Source organism: Lissotriton helveticus, chromosome 3_1 (genome assembly GCF_964261635.1).
Source record: "Lissotriton helveticus chromosome 3_1, aLisHel1.1, whole genome shotgun sequence".
Taxonomy (NCBI): Eukaryota; Metazoa; Chordata; class Amphibia; order Caudata; family Salamandridae; genus Lissotriton; species Lissotriton helveticus.
In genome coordinates, this window is record NC_136061.1 from 1,100,132,172 (window position 1) to 1,100,157,566 (window position 25,395).

Sequence of the window (25,395 nt, forward strand, 5' to 3'; positions counted from 1 at the left end):
TCCAGCAAGTGGCGGTAGTACAACTGATCTTGTCCCGTTGACAGACAAGACAGGAACTGCTTTTCTGTAAGAAGGCCCAAATTCCTTCTTTACCGCGATCTTCTCCCTGACTAGATCCCCGACTTTTGGAATCCAGACAGGTCTTGCTGGGACAGGTGGTGATTCTTCAGTGGTTGTTGGCTGTTGTTTCAACTGTATGTTGCTCAGGTCTTTTCTTGTTTTGTTTAAGTCCTGCAAAATAGCCAAACGGTCTTTGACATCAAAGGTTTTTTCTATTACCACTGAAGTCTGACTATCAAGGTCAGAGATCAACATCCTAGTTCCGAATAATAATTCGTACGGACTGAATCCCTTCAGAGAATTTCTTGGCAAGTTATTTAGACTACGTTGGACACTTATTAGATGTTTGACCCACCCAGCTCCCGAACCTAATGTCCTTTCCATTATAGATTGCTTTCTGCCTTGGTTTTTTCTTTACACCATCCCGTACCCTCAGGAAGGAAGTGAGAAGATTCCCGCTGGGCTGTGCTCATTTGGCCATGTTTCCCCCCCAGGCTGGTTTGCCTGAGTGAAAGAAATGGTCGAACGTAGCATGCTCTTAGCGTATATGCCATTTAGACTCGCAAATCTTGTATAATAGTACGGACGTCAGCCGAGTGCTGTGGATCTACATTATAAGTGGAAACTAGCCTGTATATGTTAATCGCAAGCCATTCTTTTTGCTGGTAATATTATCTGCCTTGATTCGACGAGGTATTAAACTGCTTCTCTCCCCACTGCGATCTCTGTTGCAGTTTGGGCAGTTTTTTACAAACATGGTGTAGTGCAGGCTCATGCCTGGCCACCAGTACCGTGATTGTAATTCTTCCAGAGAATCTTTTAATTTAAGGTGTCTGAGACCCTCGCCCATGTGTGCGTCTGCGATTAACAAGTTTCTCCTGTCCATGTTTGGAATCACTCTATCCCCCACTCCAGGGATTCGAGCAAAAGGGACGGAGTTTGCATCGATTATGTATGTATAATTGAGTGGATAGTTGATCGGTAGTGCTGAGCAGTCGCCGTTTGATGACGTTTTCACTGCCAGCAATGTTTCACCGTCAATGTATTTTAATGTACGCTTTTTTCGATCTACGGGAGCCGGTTTACTGGCTGCCGCTGCGGCTGTTTCAGCCAATGAATTCCCTACAACGTGAACGCCATCACGCTGGTGACTCAGTGAGTGTGTCACGTGAGTCTTTGGTAGTTCTTTTTTCAAAAGAGCTACTTGTTCCCAGAGCAGTCTCTGCTTTATTGGTGCATCTGTGTCATCTTTGTAACCGTTCTGAATCCATGTCTGCAAATCCTTGTTATATGCTTTGACGCAGAAATATGAATCTGACACTACAAGTGTCGGGAATTGCGATCCGCATTATCTAGCGCCATTTTCAAAGCTATTATTTCAGTTTGTAGTTCTGAATTAGTTTCTACTGAGTGTGATTTTGTTAATAGAGGTCTTAGTTTACCTCCGCGCCACACTTCTTTTGTAATCTCACATGTGGGGTTGTATGCTTGTTCTCCCCAAACGGAGGGTTGAGCATGTCCGTCTGTATAGATTACACAGGCGTAATGTCGTAGAGGCAGAATGTCGATTGGCAGAGGATACGTCTTTTCATATTTTAGATTTTTTAATTCTTCTAGTTCTTAAAAAATTGTCAACCAGGCTATACTTGATAATTCATATCCTTCGTATAGAATTTTTAGATGGGCAATTCTGGACTTTTTGAAGTTAAATTTGTAACCCTCTGCAGCGAACCCAAGTATTATGGTGTTCACTCTTTTCAAGTGAGTATCCAAGTCATCATCTGTTAAGTAAATGTCATCGACATAAGATAATGCTTCATCATCATATAGTTGTAGTAATTCTGTTACTCTCGCTGAGAATACCCCCGGGCTGTTCTTGTACCCCTGGGCTAACCGACAGAATTGTTTTTGAGTGCCATTTACTGAGAATGCAGTTAAATATCTGCTCTCTGGTGCTATGTTTTGACAAAAGAATCCGTTGGAGATGTCCAAGGTAGTTTTGTATTTTTTGCGCACTATATTATTCATTAGTGCAGCACTGTGTGAGTTTTGCACTGCAAAAGTTTTGCAACATGTGTTAAGGTGTCGGTAATCCAAAACTAGACGGTACGAATTGTCTGGTTTGGAGACCGGAAACAAAGGATTGTTCATTTGTGAGGTGCAAGTTTCAATCACCCCCTGGTATTCTAGCTGATCTAGTATTTCATTTACTTGTTTTTTAGCTTCTTGCTTAATTGGGTACTGCCTTTGTGCAGTTGGTTGTGATTTTAACTGGATTTTGTGAGGAGGAGAATCCTCATCCCATCCTACATGATTTTTATATAAAGCAGGTGCTAAGGCCACTGCCCACTTTCTAGCAAGTGTGTATTTTTTATGAATCGGGATTTGATTCGAGAAGGCAGGCATAATTACTTCTTCGCCATGAGGGCACTCCCTGACAAACTCTGGTGGCCAGTCTTTTTCAGCTAGAAGGATGTCATAACCCTTGGAGAGGTTATCCCAAAATAGTCCCCTTATTTTCCTAGTCTTATCTCCCTCTATACGTAATGTTATCTCGTATATTTTGTGGGGCTTGCTAACTCTGGTATCTGCAGTTTCCACTTGAAGGTATTCATTCGTGTCCACTGTCTCCAGATGATTCATAAGGACTTTGCGAGCTATGCTCACCTCTGCTGCGCTGTCTAGCATTGTCTGAGCCCACTCTCCGTTTTTCAGTTGTGTCCTCAGTATTCTCGGCATTGTTAACTACCTTGATACTGGCTACCTTCTTTTTTGGAAATTGTAATTTCTTTTTTTGTTGAGCAGGTTCCTTGTCTTTGGACTTGGCGTGCTCTTCTCTTTGTTCTGATCGTCCTCTTCTTTCCGATTTCTGCGAGGAATTCTGAAAAGATTGAGAGGGACGTGTATCAATGTCTTGATATCTATCAGGTTTTTTAATATTATCCCTATTTCTAAGGTTATATCTATTCCCAGAGGGGTCACTCTGGGGTGACCTTTGTCTCGGGTTTGGAGATTTCTCTCTTCGCCTAGGAGACCTTCCTCTGGACTGGAATTTCTTTTCTTTAGGATTGGATTGTTTGTTCCCATCCCAGTTCTTTTTTGGTGAATTATTATTATTATTAAAAAACATTTTTTCTGGACTTGTAGTCAGTTGCGGTTTTACTGGTATTCCACCTAGACTATCTCTGCCTAGTTCTTCATAGGATTTTTCTATGATTCTGGCAATTTCAGCTGGTTGGTCTGCTATATCTGTCTCTTTTAACCTCTGGCGGATCGCCACGTTTGCTGCTTCACCTTTTATGTTGGCTAATAGTATAGCCGAGACCTGCTTGAAGTCTTTTAGTAATTTCATACCAAGAGTTAAAGCAGGTTCTGGACCGTATTCATCTTGAATTTGTTTCAGCACATCTGGTATCACCGAAATGGATGGAACACCGTGCGTTTTTGTATAGATGGAAGCAAAGACTGTACCCCAAGTGTCACAGTCCTCAATGTGTGGTGCGATTCCCATTGGGAGACATATAGTCAGAATCCTGTGTTTTTCCAGCGGGGTGGTGTCAGGAAACACCGCCTCTATTTGGGTGATTTTCTGTGCCAACCAGAATGGTATTTGTTCCCGTTTAGCTGGAACTTTACCTAGGCAGGATTGGATGTTCTCTGGTGTAATTTTATTTGTGTTCCCCTGGTGAGGGGTCAGCTGTGGAAGTTTAATCGCTGGCTGAATTGTTGAAGTCTGCATTGCATACTGAACTAATTGTCTGTGAATTTTTAGTAGTTGTTTTAGCTGTATTAACAGCTCTGCTGCAGGCATTCTTTCGATGTCTGGATGTGGTGTGTATCCGGCTAGGACCGGCCACGTTGCTCCTGGTCTTCCTAAAGGACCGAGCCTTGTAATGTGATTGTTATGTTTTAGGGCGCCATCAAATAAGAGCAAATGCTCTTGGAATTTGAGTGGTACTTCCACCTCCTCGAAAGGAGTGTACGTTTCAGGAGGTTCCTCTACTTTGTAATAGTGGAAGTACTTTGTTACAGCATTTGCTGCTGGAAAATGTATCCATGTATAGTATACCTCTGTCTGCCGATATTCGTGTGCCTCAATTACGAATATGACTGTGCCACCTCTAGGTGTCAGTCCATTTTCTATAAGTTTTAAGGTTATAGATCTCCTTTTGGCGACCTGGATGAGTATTATATCCGGGTCTGCTGTTTGCATGGTAGCATCAGCATCTGCGAGTTCAGTTGCTAATCTAACTGCCTCTCTTTCATCATCACTCTCTGCCATTTTACAGACAGGATGGTATTATGTTTGTTTGCAGATCAGGTTTCTTTATGGAAACAGAGATTAGATGCACAATATTTTGGGACCGTTTTATCCTTCAACGTTGACTAGACCAAGAACCATACATAGGAGTTCCCTCCTGCGAGGTTTTGGAGGATATAATAACCTTTCACCCACTCCAGACGTCTTTGGAGTATTTGGGAAAAGGGGTCTGAGTGAGAAAGCACGACTAAGTTACTCTAAATGTCTTACGTTAGTTTTATCGCCCTTTCCAAACACGTTGGGCGCCATGTAGTGTAGCTCCTATTTTCCCAATAGGCTCTGCGCATTGGAATAGTACCTACAGCAGTAAAGGCCTAGGCCAGACGTTAACTAGGTCTACTACTGTCGATACTAGACTTAATTTTTGGGTTTGCCAGCTAAGCTCAGAGTTCGCTAGAAACTTTCTCGAATGTTTAACTTCCCTGATTAGACAAGAAGGGATTTAGTTTCTGACAACCATAGAACATGACAACTTTGCTCTCCCCTAATCAAGAGTCAATCTCATGAGTCGTGTGAGCACAAGGCAATTATTTTACTCAGTCAGTACGTGCATTCTTAGTCTCATCAGAATGTAGAGAAAAGGAAGAGACGGGCGTGTTCAATAAAAGATGTTATTTATTGATCAGTCTCTTTTCTCGTACAAGAGAAATGGATCGATATTATTGCAATACTTATAGTTAAGTAAAGTGCATACATTAGAAGCAATAGTATAAAATAATACTGTAAAAACATTGATATGGTTTCTGAGCCATATGATGTTTAAAATGATTAAAATATATTTACATACACATATACATTTGACTAAACGTACTCAACTGGTGTTTCTAAATACGCCTACCCCGTGTACCTGACCTAAGTCTAATGCGGGGGCGGGAATAGAAAGTTACAGTTTAAGTTAAGTTTGTTTTTGCCAAGTGAATAACTAAAGAATTCTCTAGGAGGGGTTATTCAGTTCTGTACCTGGAATTTAGGATGAATGAGGAATGGTATCTCTTTCTCTGCTCTCGATATTCCAGGCTGCCTGCGAGGGCTGCCCAGAAGCGCCGGTGCTGGGTCTCTCGGCTTGAGATAGCAGCGTGTCTCTCAGCGCGTCAGGAAGGCGGGGCTGCTGCCTGCGGGGTCTGCTTCTGCTCTCGGCTTCGGCAAGTATGGCTGCTCCGTCTTGTCACCACGCGTGTGTTTGCATAGGGCAAGGTCGGCAATATTTATACCTTAAAGGTGCCGAGATTGACGTAAGGATGGACATAGGTACGTCAATAAAGATGTCATACGACTTGCTCGTTAGCACATTCTTTTGCAAAAGTTCTCTGTGAAATCAAAACAATGGCCGCACGGATTTTCCAGGTTGTCATAGGTTTGATTTGTTATGAGAACGTCGTATGCCTTATCAGGGGCTGGAGGAATGTCGCTTGTCTAATTAGATCTCAAGCGTTATGACCTAATCAGATAACACGTTCCTGTGCCGTAGTGTGACTGCGTCAGATAACGGTATCTGCATCATGGGGGATTTCTTGCCTCATGGGCTGACTGTTAGTTAACTTGATAGTTAGTTTAACCAGAATAGGGTCAGGAATAGGGGGATCGATTCAGAACCTATAGAAATACACGACAGACCCACTATACGGATGTTGTTCCTTCGCGTCCGCCCTTCCGCATCCTCCGCACGATCTTCCAGGAAGTCCACTCTATTAAGAAGATCTTGTACATGTTTGTCTATCTGAGTGATCTTGGGCGTCAAATCTGTCATTGTGGTTTCCAGGGTGGTTGTCCGTTCAGAGAGTTTTTTGTGATCAGCTCAAAGGTGCGTCAGATCTATGGCCACACTGTCGATTTTAGTCTCTAAAGAAGTGCGGGTCAGTTGCATCGACTCCTCCAGCCTTTCCATTGCCGCCAGCATTGTGTCCAGTTTGGAGGTGGTTTGGTCTAATTCTGCCTGCTTCGCCATTTTCACCTTCACCTGCGCACCGCTGGTTCCAGCTCTTGTCTTAGGACCCCCAGACATGGGAGGCTCTGTAGCGTCCAGTCAATGGTATGGCTTGAAGAATCCCTCTAGGCGACTGACAAAGAGTGTTGTGCTCCAGGGGAAACGCAGTTTGGCTGTGAAGGAGCGTAGGTCGTCCACTCCCTCCGGACACACAGGAGGTACTCCCACAGGAAGACCAGTCTCGGCTGAGAGGAGCACCGGGTCTGAGCAGTTCGCTCTTTTACCCCAGTGCAAGTGGCGGCTGGCAGGACAGTCAGCTGGCAGGCGGATATCTGATGTAGTGACCCTCCGTCGTCTGTATCTCCAGTGCAAGTGGGGCTCCAGCTGCAAATCCGCACACTCAGCAGTCGGGGGGGGCTGGGCGCAACACCCGCCCAGCGTCGTCTCCCTCGGCGTGGGCCGCAGGTTTCGCCTCAGCTTTGTTGCAGCAGGGGAGCCAATGTCTGCTTACCGTTGAGTCCAGCAGGCGGTGAGGTGTTGTCAAGGGACGCCGTAGCACCAAGGACCTCCCGCCACGATCTGCTGCCACAGGGCCTAGTGGGCCAATTGTATCCATGACCTCAGGTGATTGCAGGCGCCGGCCGGAAGCGACTGTAAGCGGGGCATTTAGTCCGATTCCCGGTAGAACAGTCCGGAGCAAGTGGCCAGACCCATTCAGCACCAGATGAGGGAGGAGCGCCTCAGTCCTCCTCGTCGATGTCTTCGGGTAAAATCAGGTAAGTGCAGTGAGGTAAGGGACTGCAGTAGGGAGGCTCCGGCCACGAATACTCACACGGCAGCCGGAGGGGGGCCAGCGACAAGATACACCCAGCATCGTCCCCTCCGGCACAATCTGCAGGTCTCGCCGCAACTCAGCCGCAGTAGGGGATTCGATGCCTTCCCCGGCATGGGCACAGCAAGTGGTGGGGTTCCGTCGTCAGTGGCGAAGCGCCGAGAGCTCTCCGCCGCAGCCAGCCATCTCAGGGCCTAGTGGGCAGGGCAAATCCCCGGCCTCGATTGATTTCCAGTGCCGGCTGGAAGTGCCTGTAGGCGGAGCGCCCAGGTTTCTTTGCCGCCGGGGTCGTCCGATAGGAGCAATCAGCCCCAAACTTCAGCAGTCGAGGGAAGGGTGCTTCGGGCCCCCTCGCTGATACTTTCAGGCCAAAGCGGATGATTTAGGTGTAGAAATGGCCTGTGGTAGGGGAGCTTCTCACGGAGCTCTACTCAGGCACGTCTGCCACCATCGCGTGCTAAGCCACGCCCCCCTTCAGTAGAGTGTAATTGTGTAGCATATAATTATGTGGCACTGAGTGGTATTGTGTGGAGTGTATGTTGTATTCAGTAGAGTGTAATTATGTGGCATGTAATTTTGTGGCACTGAGTGGTATTTGGAGTGTATGTTGCATTGAGTGCCGTGTAATTAAGTGGCGTGTAATTGTGTGGCACTGAGTGGTATTTGGAGCGTATGTTGCATTGAGTGCAGTGTAATTATGTGGCATGTAACTATGTGGCACTGAGTGGTCTTTGGAGTGTATGTTGCATTGAGTAGAGTGTAATTATATTGCGTGTAATTATGTGGCACTGAGTGGTATTTGGAGTATATGTTGCGTTGAGCGCAGTGTAATTATGTGGCGTGTAATTATGTGACACTGAGTGGTATTTGGAGTGTATGTTGCATTGAGTACAGTGCAATTATGTGACATGTAATTATGTGACACTGAGTGGTATTTGGAGTATATGTTGCATTGAGTGCAGTGTCATTATGTGGTGTGTAATGATGTGGCACTGAGTGGTATTTGGAGTGTATGTTACATTGAGTGCAGTGTAATTATGTGGCATGTAATGTGGCACTGAGTGGTATTTGGAGTGTATGTTGCGTTGAGCGCTGTGTAATTATGTAGCATATAAATATGTGGCACTGAGTGGTATTGTGTGGAGTGTATGTTGTATTCAGTAGAGTGTAATTGTGTGACGTGTAATTTTGTGGCACTGAGTGGTATTGTTTGGAGTGTATGTTGCATTGAGTGCAGTGTAATTATGTGGCGTGTAATTATGTGGTACTGAGTGGTTTTTGAAGTGTATGTTGCATTGAGGGTGCAGAGTGTGTGAGGGCACACTGTGTGTGAGGGTGCAGAGTGTGTTAGGGTGCAGAGTGTGTGAGGGTGCAGAGTGTGTGAGGGTGCAGAGTGTGAGATGCACTGTGTAGCCTAAAGTAGTGTGAGGGTGCAGAGTGTGTGGCCTAAAGTAGTGTGAGGGCGCAGTGTGTGTGGCCTAAAGTAGTGTGAGTGTGCAGTGTGTGTGGGTGTAGTGTGTGAGGGTGCAGAGTGTGTGAGGGTGCAGAGTGTGTGAGGGTGTAGTGTGTGAGGGCGCAGTGTGCATGGCCTAAAGTAGTGTGAGGGTGCAGTGTGCGTGGCCTAAAGTAGTGTGAGGGCGCAGTGTGCGTTTGCCTAAAGTAGTGTGAGGGCGCAGTGTGTGTGGACTAAAGTAGTGTGAGAGCTCAGTGTGTCTGGCCTAAAGTAGTGTGTGGGCTCAGTGTGTCTGGCCTAAAGTAGTGTGAGTGTGCAGTGTGTGAGTGCGCAGTGTATGAGTGCACAGTGTGTCTAAGTGTCAGTATAATGTACATGGTGCTCATATAAATCACTCCAGTGCCTTCAGGTACACGAATGATGGTGCAGGACATGGTTGAAGCAGGGGACTGAGTAAAACAGAGCACGGAAAAGGACGTGGTGGGTTAAAAAATACAAGCACTGGACAGGGCCATGACTAAACTTATGGAATAAGGGAGCTTACAGTAAAAAACATAACTAGAAAGTGAAATGCATACATCAGTACAAGAAATATTTATACCTGCAAAAACAAACATTTGAAGTCCTGCAAAAATGTGCTGTGTGGTTAAGGGGCAGAAATAAAACTGCAGAAATAAAACAGTTTAAGTCAGTTTAACACAACGAATGCATGCCTACGATAGAGCTGCTGACCCTGGAACTGGGTTCAACTCTCGGCGTTGCCTCGGGTCAAAAGCAGCTGGGGTGTTGTCTGTAAACAACAAGCTCTGGGCGGAGGGGGGGCGGGGAGCGGAATCCTTTGAAGTGTAAACCAGCATGAGTCTGGAGAGAGGCTCACAGGCTGACAAATGGTGTGCGATGTGCACGCGCCCGCACAGATGCACTGTAGGCAAACTGCCTGGAAAAAGCCTTTGGGTGCATTTTTTAAAGCCCCTACTTAAAATCTCGCCAACCATTGCTAACGCAATGGCTTAGGTGAGACCTAAAAAGGGCCTTTTAAATGGCAAGTGAAACTGAACCACAAATACAGTATATATTTCCAGCTGTGTGTGTGAACATATTTGTTTCAGTCTGTTAAGCGTTAGCCATGATTCACAAAACCCATGGGAAGGGACTGACTCGATCAGGTTTGATCAGTATAACAGATTGTGAAAACATTGTATTGTGTACAAGAAACAGTTTTACCATTCTTTATCTGGGATTTATATCTGCAATCTTATATTTGCTTATACACATAAGGCTATTTCAGCAAAGTGATATTAATTCAACACCCCCTCCTCCCCTCCCCAAAATAAACAGCCAGTGGGATTCACACGATGGCAGATGTTGCACACCAAGTAGATACACGTGTGTAGCCTATCAATGCTTCGACTGCGATTCGCCGCCCAACAGTTTTTGCTCTGCCGCAGGGGCATCCCATCACCTTCATTTCCAACTCAAAGCCGCCTTGCCTGCAAGTACCCCTGCTGGGACCACCGTGGAGCTGCGTAACTTGGCATCTGTAGCCCAGCTAGATAGGCGGTTATATACTGTCTCCCAGCAACGGCATTTTCAAAAAAATTCAGGTCCCCAACCCATTCCCTAATCAAAATAGTTTACCAATTCCAGAGATCAAGCCTCTGAGGTCCAGTAAATGTCAGCCACTGTCCTGTACCCCGTACTGCTGCAGACGGCCCACTCCTTCAAAGCTTTTTGTAACATCTTAGGGTCAGTAAAAATCAGTGAGTATCCATTCCGGTTGACACGTAGTCTGGCAGGGTATAACATGGCGTAGTCTACATTCTGGTCTCTCATCTGGCACTTTAGTGGAGCAAATTGTCTTCGCACCTCTTGAACGTGTGTCGTAAAGTCCGGGTATAAGGAGATGTTGGACCCCTCATATTGCAGTGACTGCTTGTTTCTTGCGGCCGCCGGTGCAGAGTCATGCTCTCTATAGTTTAGCAAGCGCGCTATAATGGGTCTGGGCTGTGCTCCAGGAGGTGGGTGAGGGCCCAATGATCTATGCGCTCACTCCACTACGAATATAGTGGAGAACACTTCCTTGCCCAGCAGTGTGGTCAGCAATGTCTCCACAAATTTCTCCACATTGCCCGTAGGCGTTGATTCAGGGACCCCCGTGATACGTGGGGTATTGCGGCACGAGCGCACCTCCAAATCTTCTGTCTTGTCTTGGAGGACTTGCAGGACCCTGCCCAGTTGTTTGTGGTCCTTGTCTGGCGATGTCTGCACCTCTTCCACCTCAGTGACTCTGCGTCCGCCATGTCCAGGCGTTTAGCATGTTTGTCTATTCTCTTTGACATCCTGTCCATACAGTACGAAAGAGCATCTATTTTAGTGCCCAGACCTGTTAAGCTGCCTTGAAGATTTTTTTCCATGGCAACCAACATGGAGCATATGTCACCTTCTATCTCTTCCGCCGGCGGGTCCTGCGTGGTTTCTTCTTCCTCCGCGGCATGGTCCTTGCCCTTTGGTTTCGGTTAGTCAAATGTGAGCTTAGGTTGATTTCTGTCTACTCTACCCATCTTGTGTCGCAGTGGAAGGGCAATCATGAGCCACAATTTACATCACCAGGTAGCCAGCACTGCAGGATCTGTGGTGACGCGCAGGAAACACACCATTGCACCTCCAGACTTAGCTTGCCGAGGTCTCCGGCTCCGATCTTCCCCGTGTCACTCTCCGCTTGGGGTGCTCAGCCCTGCACACACTCCACTCGCAACCGGTCTATCAACGCAGAGCAGCCGGGCCTTCTTTATTTCTTCAAGCGTTCCGCCTCTGAGTGGTCAACGAGATGCAGAGCCCCTGGTTGTGCGGATTAATCACTCAGCCCCCCGCTGCACAATGCCTCACATAACTCGGTAGCCAAATATCAGGGCCTCCTCTCACAGCATGATTCAAACTGCGCCACGTATGAGCAGCTTCAGCAGTATAGCACTTCAAGTTCCAGCAACCTCTTCAGCTATCTGGATCAATACAGAATGGCCGGATCACGGACACCGCTCACCCCTGCGCTAATCTCCAATCTGAGACTCACTTATGAGCACAGTCGTCGTCTACCGGTCCGTGGAGGTCGGGTATTGCATCCAGCACCTTCGCTGTATTATCCGCGATCTTCACGTCGGATGATTCGGGACTCTGAGACTAATTGGTTCTCAGTCCTACACTGGCGTCAGCTCAACCGAGAGTCAGGTAACGCAGGCAACAGCCCTGCCACTAGTGTGGGAGGCGCTACACCCCTGGTGCCAGCTCACGGGGCAAGGCTACGACGGCAGATGCGCGTATATCACTGGGGGCCAACGGGACGTAGCAAATCAGATGCAAGTGCTGAGATTTTGCACACCCTCTCCCCAGCACTCCAGGCCGGTGCTTCAGTGCTGCCTACAGGCCTCCACGGGAGGGCCCTCTCAAGCAACCCCAGCAGACATGTTAAGAGCTCCGGAACGGCAACAACTTGACGCCAGTGATCAGTCAGAACGCCCGGAGTGTGGAGCCACCGGAGGTGACCTGTAGAGGCCCTAAACATTGATCAAGTCGAAATCTGGGGGTGAGCACACAGTGTGAATTACAGGGACAGAGATACACTACTGCGCCAAGCATGAGAAAAAGCACCACTCCTTTATGAAAATTCCAGGGTCTCTCTGCTCCCAGACTACACAATGCAGGTGAAAACACAACAGGAAGCTTTCTTCTGGGTTAAGCAACACCTGCAGCATCTCAACCTGCAATATTCAAAGTTCTTCAATGAGTCGGTGGGCCTTCAAACAATCCTCTGTGGTTGGCTGCTTTGTGGTTGGATGGAGCGGCACCTCTCTCTACTGTCACTGGCCCCCGATGTTGGTTGGTGTTCTTCATATTCGTCTTCCTCTTGACTTAAATCATCGATGTCACAGTTTAGCTCTCGAGCCAGAGTGTATACTGTAGGGTGGCATCTCTTGAAGTGTGACACATTTCTGGTTGTTCTCTTGACTCCTGATTCCGCCGAGATCACAGTCCCGTTCTTCTTGATTACTTGTAGTGGCTGAGCGCAGTAGCGGCTGCCAGCCTTAGCTGTTCTTTCCTGCTTCACTAAAACCCAGTCTCCTTCTCGGATGTCAGACGTTCTGGCATGCCTACGGTGATCAACATATTTCATTTTTGCTTTCTTGTTTTGATCAAGTTCTACCAGTGTTTCATGGTCCAAATTCGTGAATCTGGATTGTGTAACCGCGTCTGCACCTGTTATCAGGGTACGTGGGATTCGCCCCAGCATCAGGGTGGCACGACACTGGTTGGTAGTGCTGTGTGGCGTAGTCCTGTAGGTCCGTAATACTTAGTTTAGAGCTGGCTGAATGTCCCGATGAGCTAGTTCAGCTTGTTGCATTGTCTTTTTTATGGTGGCCATGAATCTTTTGACCATCCCATTGGCCTGAGGCCAAAGAGCGGTGATTTTTCGATGTGCGAAGTTTAGGTGTCTCGCAAATTCTGCAAAATCATGTCCGTTGAATGGTGGTCCATTATCTGTCTTTATGACTGTAGGGATTCCCCATGCGGCAAACGCTTCATTGATGACTTTTATGACAATGGCTCCTTTGGTAGACGAGATTTGGCAGGCAATGGGGAATCGAGAGTACTTATCCATGATGACAATGATTTACTTCTCTGATTTCAGCGGGCCGAAGAAATCAACAGCCACGTGTTGCCATACACCATCTGGGAGGTCCGACATCAGTAGAGGAGCTTGCGGTTCTTCTTGCCCCACCAGTTGGCAGAGTGGGCAGTCTTGTAGTGTGGTCTCTACCATCTGGTCGAGATAAGGAAACCAGACGCGTTCTCGCAGCGTATTCTTCGTGGCTACCACTCCTCGGTGTCCTTCGCGTGCCAGGTTGACAGTGCCTTGTCTCAACTGGTGAGGGATTACAATCCTCCTGTCTCTTAGTAGCAGACCATTGGCGCTAATGGAGAGGTCATCTTTGACATGTTTGAATGCCATGAGTTCTTGTGTGTTGATGACGTCATTTGTATTTGGTTCTTCCAGGTGTCTCCATGAATTGGTGCGGACACAGTGCATGATGTTCTGTAGCGTGGCATCTTTTGCAGAGGCTTCTATGATGGCCTCTAGTGGGATGGCAGACGGACATGCTAGGTCGATGACTACGCGGAGATATTATTTGCTACCGAAGGCCGAGTACGTGTCATGGCTTGGGGATGTCGTGATATGTAGTCCGCCAGGTTCTCCGCCTTCCCGAGTTTGTGAATGATGGAATATGTGTAGTCCTGAAGGTGGATCCCCCACCGTTCAATCCTCAGAGGCATCTTCGCCTGGGGGTTGCCGAAAATGGTTGTCAGAGCCTGGTGATCGGTGATAAGGGTAAAATGCTTGCCATAGACGAAAAGATGGAAGTGTTCACAGGCCCATACACCTGCCAGGCTCTCTGTTTCCGGTTGAGAAGTACGAGTTACTTACCTTCGGTAACGGTGTGTCTGGTAGAGACTATTCTAGCCGCAGATTCCTTCACGTAGAATTATCCCCAGGCACGAGACTGGATCCGGAAAAAATTTTGCCCAGCATCCCTGTGCGCCGGCGGACGGCATCACGCTACTCCGCCCAGGCGTTGTCCACATACGTGACGTCAGCGAGGTCACATAAGTCCCACCCCGCCGCGCCTATGTCAGTTTTCTTCCAGGAACTTTTACGTGCCACAACGCGAAGCCATCAGCTAAAACTGAGAGTATAGGAACAGTGTGCGAAAGAGCAGAAAAAGTGGAAAAAAGAATGGTGAGGAGCAACACCATAAAGAGCAGTGCCGGGCACTGCACTACCCAAGGGCAGGAAAAAGAATAAAGAGCAGCACTCCTGCCAATACGGAGATAACCCCCCCCTGGAGACAAAAGACATATGAAAATATGTCATGGCAACATGTAGCAGGACTACAACCCCAACCAAAAACAATGAAGGGGAACCAGTCCGGGACACACAAGGAACAGCAAAACTCCAAGACAGCCCGATTACAGAGTGTGACAACCCCCATAAGGAACCAAGGGCAGAGGCACAGCCAAAAGACCCCAACCTCGAGGACAGTAGAGGGCCCAGAGCCCTAGTAATAAGGGGGGGGGGGGTAAGCCCCAGCCTGGAGCAACCAGCACATAAGGGCACAGAAGTACCTATAAACCTATCCATCAATGTGCCAAAGGGGAGGAAAAGGAACAATTAAACAGGATGAACATCCCGTCAGAAAGAGGGAAAGAATGTACTCCTAGAAGACACAGCCATCCACAGGGAAGCGAGTGCAACAGACCAAGCCAAAAATCCTCGCAGAACGGGGAGGAAGGGCGTGCCGCGAAGGAATCTGCGGCTAGAATCGTCTCTATCAGATACACCGTTATCGAAGGTAAGTAACTCGTACATCTGATAGAGACTACTAGCCGCAGATTCCTTCACGTAGAATATATACCCTAGCCATACCCAAGGGGTAGGAGGCTCCTTGTCCTGTCTTGGGACTTGGCCCCTGTGGGGCCCTCAGTTATGACCAGGCAGGCGGGGTCCTCTCACAGACCCTCTGTGAGAGGACCCCGCCTGCCTGGTCATTACAGAGGGTCCCACAGGGGCCAAGTCCCAAGACAGGACGAGGAGCCCCGATCCCCCAGGCAAAGGAGAACCCCCGTCAGCAGAAGACCACCAACCCCAAAGGGGATGCAGGAAAAAGAAGAGAAGAGGCAGCCTGTCCTCACTCCGCAGAGGAAACAAGGCAATGCGAAAGGAGGCCAAACACCCCACACCCATACAAGGCAACAAAACCTCTGCCCAAGGCCAGGGCAAGGAAGAGGAGCACCGAAGGAGAAGAGCAACTTAGAGACTCCAAGGAGAAGAGGCAGAGCTAAGGCAATCGCAGACAGGACGGCGCCGCCAGCAATAAGCAGGCGGAAGCCGAAATGGTAACTCAAAGTCACCCAGGAAGAACCGTTCAACGCCCCGCAGGGACGGACTGCACCCGGGAGAGGGAGATGTAGTCAGGGACCAACTCCTCCCACAGGGAGAAGAGGTAGAACCAGGTGCAAGGCCCACTGGAAGAAGCGGACAAGACAGGATGACAGTCCCACTAAAGCCTCAAGAAGGCACAACGGTGCAGAGAAAACAATAGGCCAGCACCGGCAAGCTCCACCAGACTCTGGGGACACCACAGAACGAAGCACTGAGAGCAAGCCAGATGAAGACAAAGAGCAAGAAGGCGAAGAAGAGTCCGGACACGCCCCAGGGAGGAGACCGCACACAGGAGCCCAAAAAGAATTGGAACTGGACAGGACCATGACGCCAGGCCACGGACAGCAGGCCAGACCAGGTAAGCAGCGCAGCGACCCCAGAGAAGTACACCCTAGGGCGTAACTCAAGCTAGTCCAAGCCATCAACACGAAGATTGCATCTGCAACATACCATAGCGCCACAGAGAGCAGAAGCCTGGAGGCGGCCACAGCTCCCCAGCACATGACAGGGCTATATACCACCTTAAGGAAGAACACTCGCACTCCGTTGTATCTCGAAAGTAAACAAGTTGAATAAAGGTAGGTTGGTGCTTTTTGGTGATTCCTCCTGAGTAAGAGGAAAATTAAATCAGTCCTGTTGCGTTATTCCAAAAGTGAACAACGTCCCAAACGCACTCAAAAAAATTATGTCTAAAAAACACCTGATTGACAATTTTGTTGAAAGTTCCTTTGAATAAAGTTTTATTTGAATTTTCTTGAATTTTTTAACTTTTCATGATGTTATTTTTACATCAATAATTTTCTTTCACACATATATATCCCTTGCCCAATTCAACAAAATTGTCAATCAGGTGTTTTTTAAACATCATTTTTCTGAGTGTGTTTGGGGACGTTGTTCACATATTTGGAATATGGCTTCAGGACTGACAGGCCTATATAACAGCCACCACTACCCCACATAGGGCAGGTCACGTCCAAAGACATGGGAACCTCTTAGGAAACAACTTCCACAGCAGAGGACAACAGAAAAAACCTGCGGCAAAAACCCTGCAGAAGGCTCATCAAGCAGCCAGAGAGGAAAACACAGCAGGCCCAATCTCAGGGCCAGCATGGTGTAGAAATCCAAAAGCAGAAACACACAGTCAAGAAGGGCTGGCCAGCAGCCAACAGAACCACAGTCCCAACAAGGAGGACTCGAGTGGCCACGAAGCACACAGAACAGACAACCGGAGCGACCCGCCCCAACGGAAGAACACCCCCAAGAACCAGATCACCTCGCAGGTCACTGAGGGGGAGGAGGAGGAGGAGGAGAAGGATGAGGACGTAGCCCCACCAAGAACCTCTGGATGGCCAAGTCCTCAGGGGCATGAAACAAAAGAGCACCATCGAAAGGGAGGTCCACCAACCGTTCACAAACGTTCTCCAGGAATACACTGTCCCGAAGCCAGGCATGGAGACGAAGGGCAACCAAAAAAGCCATGGCACGACCCAGCACCTCCGAGATGTCAGGAGCAGATTGAAGAATAAATGCCTCAATCTCCCGGCCATCCAACACATGGTGCCTCAAATCCACACAGGCACCCTCCTGAGAAGCGGTAAACATCTGGGACTCTGCCGAGTCCCACAAACCAGAAGTGACCCTAGCCAAAACACACAGCGTGTTAAGGGCCCGCAGAGCTGCACTGGTTGAGGCGAACATATTGCGCCCCCAGGAGTCCAGCCAGCGGGCCTCCCGTGACGGGGGAGACAACAGTGGCGGCAGAGAAGGAAAGTCAGTCTGCAAAAGGGGGGAAGACACAATTTTATAAAAGAGGGTCTAGGGGATAATTTTTACCGACCATTTAATCTCCACACCCCCAGTCTAGTACAGGAAAAACAAAACAAGGAACTACCGGTCAACTCATCAAACCTAATACAAAAGCCCAAGAGGACAAGAACATCAAACACTCATGATTTGAGTAGCACCTGGCTCAGAAACAAATCCCATCAGCCCACCACCCTGGCGGAACATCGTCATCTGGGAAATGATGGTATGAAATCTGTGTAGCCAAACCCAAAATGGAATAGCTATGCAGCACTAGATTTCAATCCAGTAGTTGGCCCAGCCAAAAGTACTCTCAAAGCAATGGTGCTGATAATGTGCAGTGTGAAATGAGTGTGATAACTAAAAATGACTAAGAGGACAAAAAATATGTTTAATCAAGATTGTCCAAATGTCAAGATTAAAAACAACTTGATAGTGTGGAAAAATGACTATCTTTTGGCAATAGGTGGAAGGTCAACATGTTTCAGCCGTAAAGGTAACAATGACCGGCTTTCGTCAGGACCTAAAAAGAGTGGTATGCTACTGCAGAAATATATACAAAATATGTATGAAAAATTCAGAAATATTTCTAAGAAAATATATGTACCGGTGGTTATAAACCACCCTACCAGAACCTGGTGTGGACCGAAATAACCGGTAGGTTCGTATGCAATCTTCTTTCCTGAAATAATAAAATGAATTAATTTGTGATGCTAATAAATGAACATAAATCCTCTTGAGCAAGATGAACAGTCTAATAGTTGTCTCAGAAATAGACAAAAATGCCCAAAAAGTGGCAAAACAGAACATATGCTGAATAGCCTAATTAGTTCAATAAAGTAGTACTTACCCAGCTTTGTGTGGGAGTAAGCCTCACCTCACCCGGCAACTGCTCGGTGAATGAGGCCCCGCTCTATTTACGGGTAAAACAAGGAAACACAGATGAAAAGAGGAAACTCCAAAAGTGTTCCTTATCAAACAACAAATTAAAACCTTGATTGTTAATATGATTCTGACAATAGACTAGAGAGCTTGAGAACAAGCAAAGACAGCAATGGAATTAAATGATAAGATTGACAAAATTCAGAGTGTTTATATATGTGACACTCATATAAAACCCAGGTCTTTAAATCAACAAGTACTCAGGTAGAGGCCATGTAAAAACAATTGACCTCGTACTCTCAAAATGGATTTAAAATAGAACACTAGCCCTCCAGAAGCTAAAAAAGTGACCTAGGTTGAAAATAAAGGTACTTAGCGAACATGCCCTGGAAAGATATCAGGAACGAATGGCAGTAACACTAGAAGCACTCTCAAGCTGCTCACCTGTCCGTCGGTACCTCCAGTTGAAGACCAAGCCGAAGGGGAGGTACCAAACGGCAGGCCAACTCGCTTTATATACTGCCTCTAATTGGTCAAATTCCAAAAGTTAATTACATGCTGATTGGAAGCTCGGCATACGCAAGCGCAAATAAGAGTGACACAGCCACTGATATAAAGATTAGCGCTAGTTACTGCCTGTACCGCGCATGCTCACAAATGGAAAAAACGCCTTGCTAAGCGTCGCACATGTGTGCTACCAGCCATGCTTCCCCGTTTGTAGCACATGCTCGAAACCTGAGACACTTGCAATCTTGGACGCGCGAGCGCGTTAGGAAGATCAGTCCTCAATTGCAGCCACGGAGAGCGCTGTACGAAAGACGGGAGGAACGGACCAACAAGCCCTTTAGTAATTACATAACTATATAAATAGCCCGCCATGAAGTGGTATAGTACAATGGTACTTTCTGAAAGGAACTCAGATCTTTAGCAATTTATGTCTATGTGCCCCTGCGTTTAAAACGGCACAATCAACATCACATTAAACAACTAGAAGTTAGTCCACTAATAAACCTCAACTTAGAGGTTCAGCTGATGGTAAGATGCATGTTCTTAGTTATAATAACAACAATGTGCCATGTGTAGATCTAACACAAACCATATGTCCACAAGACCCACTTCAGAGGTATCTCAAAATCATGTTGATGAATTCCCCCAGAGATGTTACTAACATTTTAATTATAGGGACAGAGTATCATTGTTAGTCCGAAGAGCACAGATGTTATCGAGTTCCATTGGCAAATTAACCCGTCGAAAAAATAAGCTCCGAACCATCAAGAAGCTAGTACATGCAGTGAGTCGAGAGGATAACCTCTACAAAAAGTGTTAGTGTGAGTCAGATAAGGGTGTAAAACATGACTATAGTAACTCATCACCTATATTCACCTAAATTGTACATTGATGGAGGTACCTCCTACATATACAATGATACTCCAGATGGACGTATCGTAAATTGGACTCTGGACTGTCATAAACCGGCAGAGAACTCGAATGTGCAAAAAAAGGGGGCATCACCTACTTACAGCGAGACCCACGGAATATCGTTGTTAAGACCGTTGATGTCACATTTCAGTTTGAAAACCCACTTTTGTTCTTTAATGAAGAGGAATCTCGAAATGTCGCTGACATGTGGTTGAATAAATGGACGTTCTAACACAAGCCACTGCATGTCATCTGCTTTGTGTTTGAGAGCAAGACAGTGATTGGTGAGACCCGTAGATCGTTTATTACAGCGAATTGTGCTTTTATGCTCTCTGATTCAGAGTTTGATTTTTCGTGTGGTATGGCCAATGTACCTCAGCGATCATGGGCACATAATCATGTAAATAACTCGGTCTGAGTTACAGTTAGTGTGAGTCTTCAGAATCCATGGCTTCCCTGAACCGATGTCCACAGACTCTGTCTTGCGTGTTTGAGGACACAGGCTACACGACCCGCCGGAATGGTGACCACGGACCGGAGGGAGATTCCATAATCTGTTGATGTTATCATGGGGCTGGATCTTAGGCCTTGTGTGTACCAGGCTATCTAATAAACTGGAGCCCTTTCTGAAGGAGAACAGTGGGAGAGGAATGTTCTCTGTGGCCACATTTAAAATGCTTCAGTGTTTGCATACAGTTTTCTGCACCTTGTTGGAGAGAGTGCTGAGGGTATTTATGAAAGTAAATCTCTCCAACGGTGCCTTCTCAGGACGGACATCTAGTAGGGCCTCGCGGTTGTTATTAAAAGGCCCGTTTCCATGTCCGTCGAACAAGGCGTTTAGGGTAGTCACGATCTTGTAGTTGTAACGACAATTCTTTAGCATGTTTGTCAAAAAGAGGTTTCATTGAACAGTTCCTACATATACGTAGAAACTGGCCTATGGGCAAATTCTCACGTAGGGCTTTGGGATGGTGACTACCAAACGCTAACAGTGAGTTCCTGGCCATAGGTTTTTTTTATATTTCACATTGCAATTTACCATTCTCTAGAAAGATGAGAATATCCAGGAAGGGGAGTTGGATCTTACTAAACTCCACTGTGAATTTCAGAAATCTTTTCTGTTGGTTAAGCCAATCCGTGAAATGCCTGGAGCTCAGTAGTCGCTCCTCGCCATACCACAAGGATGTCATCTGTGTATCTCTTCCACAGCACCACATGAGGAAAATACGGGTTGCTGTGGTTGAGAACATGATCTTGTTCGAACAGATGGACATACAGGTTGGCGAGGCTGGGTGCGAAAATGCTGCCCATAGATGTCCCTAAGATCTGCAGGAAGATTTGTTCCTCGAATCGAAAGAAATTTTCCATCATCGCCAATCTGGCCCACTCCATTATGAAGTTAACTGGAGTGATACTATCCAGGGTTCGTGCATCCAGAAGGCCTCTAATGGATTCCAGAGTGTCCTCCTGAGGAATACAGGTGTATAATGACTCAACGTCAAAACTGACCAACAGGTCAGTCGTGACGTCGAAGTCAATATCTGGTAGAAGTCTAAGGACATCAGCGGTGTCTTGGAGGTACGTTGGCATTTCCTTAACCAACGGCCTCAAAACATAATCCACAAAGGTGGATAAAGGTTCCAAAAGAGAACCAATCCCGAAGATGATGGGACGTCCAGGCGGTGGTCTCTGGCTCTTGTGAATTTTCGGCAAACAGTAAAAATAGGGCATGACCGGATGACTCGTGACCAAAAACTTTGCTTCATGTGGAGTGATCCACCCCTCCACACTAGCCTCATCAATCAATTGTTTAATCTCTGAAGTGAGTCTGGATGTAGGATCTGTAGAAAGCAGGCGGTATGACTTAGTGTCGTCTAATTGTCTACGACACTCAGATCGGTAGGTGTCGGTATCCATCAATACCATTGCACCACCTTTGTCCGCAGGTTTTATTATAATGGAACCATCCTTCGCCATACTTTCTAGGGCAGTTCTTTCTCTTGTTGAGAGATTCTGGTAACTTTGTTGGTGAGAATTACACCACGTCATAACATCATGAGTGACCGCTTTCTCAAATGTTGCCACTTGGGAAGGAACTTTGTGTATCAAAGGAGTAAATACGGACTTAGGACGTAGCCCTGTGTTAGTCAGACTGCTGTCTTGTGTGGCAGTGCCACCCTCTTTGTTCTTAAAAAAGAAATGGAGACAGATTTTTCTGAAAAAATTCTCAAGTTCACATCTTAATTTAAAAGGATCTCCTTTATTGGTAGGGACAAATCCCAAACCTTTGTTGAGCACCTTATGTTCATCTGATGTTAGAGTGCGTGAACTGAGATTAACAATTAAATCACCCCGTCCATATTCATGTTGGTCGACTGATGTTGCCCTCTCCTGCTGCGTGTGTTGGGGAACGTGGAGTCCGTCTCCCAATGTACAAAAGGTGCTCCTCTTCTTTTGCTACGGTTGCGTCCCCGGCCTGTCCTAAAAAAGACTGGTCAGGAAAAAATTGTGGATGTGGTTGGAAAGCAGGCATCTGTTGTGCAAATGGTTGTGGTTGGTATCCCCATGGAGATGGCGGCCACCATTGTCCCTGGTTTTGATAGAAACCTTGCATACCACGTCTTCTGTTAAATCTTCGTAGTGACCCTCTTCCTCTGTTCTGTGATGTACCAGCATTCGATGTATCTGAATCGCTGGAACCTGGGTCTGACCCAGATGTCGAATAGTTAGAGCCGTACCGTCTGCCTCTGCTGTTGTATTCTGGTGCTACATAAGTATCACTGGTGTATGGATATACTTTCACCAGGGAAAAGCGGGCAAGGTCCTTCTTAAATTTATCTATCTTGTTGATTAAGATTTTATTTCTATACTCTTTTTTTGTTTTGTTGGTTTTGTCCATATGTTTCTTGTAGAGGGTACCACTGATAGTAGTTTTGATCTGCCCCTCAAGAACCTGAATTTCTATGAGAATGGCATCTGCCAATCTTTTGGCAGTGCTTATTATGAGGATAAGCCAATCGCGGGTACACCGCCACGCGATGCGTGACCAATCTCGTGAGAACTCTTTGTCTGTCAAAAAGAGCCTAGGTGTGTTGGTGACAATGAGGCCTGTTGGCGCACATTTGAATCGTAAATATTCGGCCATCGCCACTCCATGGATGGAGGTCCGAGAGTGTGTTTTCTTCAGGTTCAGCAATGTGAGCCAGTCATCTTTAGTGTTACTCGTAATCCCTGGTAGGGAGTCTAAAATACTTGGATTATTGGTCAAGATTGAGTTAAGAACGTCATCATCGAAAGCTAGCCCAACAAAATCAGCCATAGTCAAGGAAGCAAAATCAAGATAAATCAATAAGGTGAGCGGAAAAACTGGAACCTAGTCAATCTAGGAGCCTACAATATGACCCGCAACCATAGCTGCTCTAAACATGAAGACACAATTTTATCAACGTGATTTTGAGATACCTCGAAGTGGGTCTGTGGACATATGGTTTGTGTTAGATCTACACATGGCACATTGTTGTTATTATAACTAAGAACATGCATCTTACCATCAGCTGAACCTCTAAGTGGAGGTTTAAAATGTGATGATGATTGTGCCGTTTCAATTGCAGGGGCACATAGACATAAATTTCTAAAGATCTGAGTTCTTTTCAGAAAGTACCATTGTGCTATACCACTTCATGGCGGGCTATTTATGTAGGTATGTAATTACTAAAGGGCTTGTAGGTCCGTTCATCCCGTCTTTCGTACAGCACTCTCCGTGGCTGCAATTGAGGACTGATCTTCCTAACGCGCTTTTGCGTCCGAGAGTGCAAGTGTCTCAGGTTTCGGGCATGCGCTACAAACGGGGAAGCGTGTCTGGTTGCACACATGGGCGACGCTTAGCAAGGTGTTTTTCCATTTTTGAGCATGCGCGGTACAAGCAGTAACTAGCGCTAATCTTTATATCAGTGGCTGTGTCACTCTTATTTGCGCTTGCGTATGCCGAGCTTCCAATCAGCATGTAATTAACTTATGGAATTTTACCAATTAGAGGCAGTATATAAAGCGAGTTGGCCTGCCGTTCGGTACCTCCCCTTCGGCTTGGCCTTCAACTGGAGGTACCGACGGACAGGTGAGCAGCTTGCGAGTGCTTCTAGTATTACTGCATTCGTTCCTGATATCTTTCCAGGGCATGTTCGCTAAGTACCTTTATTTTCAACCTAGGTCACTTTTTTAGCTTCTGGAGGGCTAGTGTTCTATTTTAAATCCATTTTGAGAGTACGAGGTTAGTTGTTTTTACATGGCCTCTACCTGAGTACTTGTTGATTTAAAGACCTGGGTTTTATATGAGTGTCACATATATAAACACTCTGAATTTTTTCAATTTTATCATTTAATTCCATTGCTGTCTTTGCTTGTTCTCAAGCCCTCTAGTCTATTGTCAGAATCATATTAACAATCAAGGTTTTAATTTGTTGTTTGATAAGTAACACTTTTGGAGTTTCCTCTTTTCATCTGTGTTTCCTTGTTTTACCCATAAATAGAGCGGGGCCTCATTCACCGAGCAGTTGCCGGGTGAGGTGAGGCTTACTCCCACACAAAGCTGGGTGAGTACTACTTTATTGAACTAATTAGGCTATTCAGCATATGTTCTGTTTTGCCACTTTTTGGGCATTTTTGTCTATTTCTGAGACAACTATTAGACTGTACATCTTGCTCAAGAGGATTTATGTTCATTTATTAGCATCACAAATTAATTCATTGTATTATTTCAGGAAAGATGATTGCATACGAACCTACCGGTTACTTCGGTCCACACCAGGTTCTGGTAGGGTGGTTCATAACCACTGGTGCATATATTTTCTTAGAAATATTTCTGAATTTTTTATGTATATATTTCTGCAGTAGCATACCACTCTTTTTAGGTCCTGACGAAAGCCGGTCATTGTTACCTTTACAGCTGAAACATGTTGACCTTCCACCTATTGCCAAAAAATAGTCATTTTTTCACACTATCAGGTTGTTTTTAATTTTGACATTTGGACAATCTTGATTAAACATATTTTTTGTCCTCTTAGTCATTTTTAGTTATCACACTCACTTTGCACTGCACATTATCAGCACCATTGCTTTGAGAGTACTTTTGGCTGGGCCTACTACTGGATTGAAATCTAGTGCTACATAGCTATTCCATTTTGGGTTTGGCTACACAGATTTCATACCCTCATCCCCCAGATGACGATGTTCCGCGAGGGTGGGGGGCTGATGGGATTTGTTTCTGAGCCAGGTGCTACTCAAATCATGAGTGTTTGATGTTCTTGTCCTCTTGGGCTTTTGTATTGGGTTTGATGAGTTGACCGGTAGTCTCTTGTTTTGTTTTTCTAGTCTGCAAAAGGGGGCCTCTGGTAGAGGGGTGGAAGGAAAGACACACCGGATCATGCAGCGCCAGATGATGGCGATACACAAGGTGTTATGGCGCTGGGGCCCCCGTGACAGGACGGCCCCAAGAGAGAAGAATGGAGTGAACCCTCGAAGGGAAGCAACAGCTCCCTGCCACCAGAGCCCTGATGGACCTCCAGAAGATGATCCACAGGGAAATGGGTAGCTGGGTCACCCAATGCGCAAAATTTCCACAGCCGTGGAAACATCGCAAGCGAAAGCCACACCCTCCTCCGTAGGGGCCCGCGGAGGGGAAAGCAACTCCTCATTAGGTGACGGCTGCAAG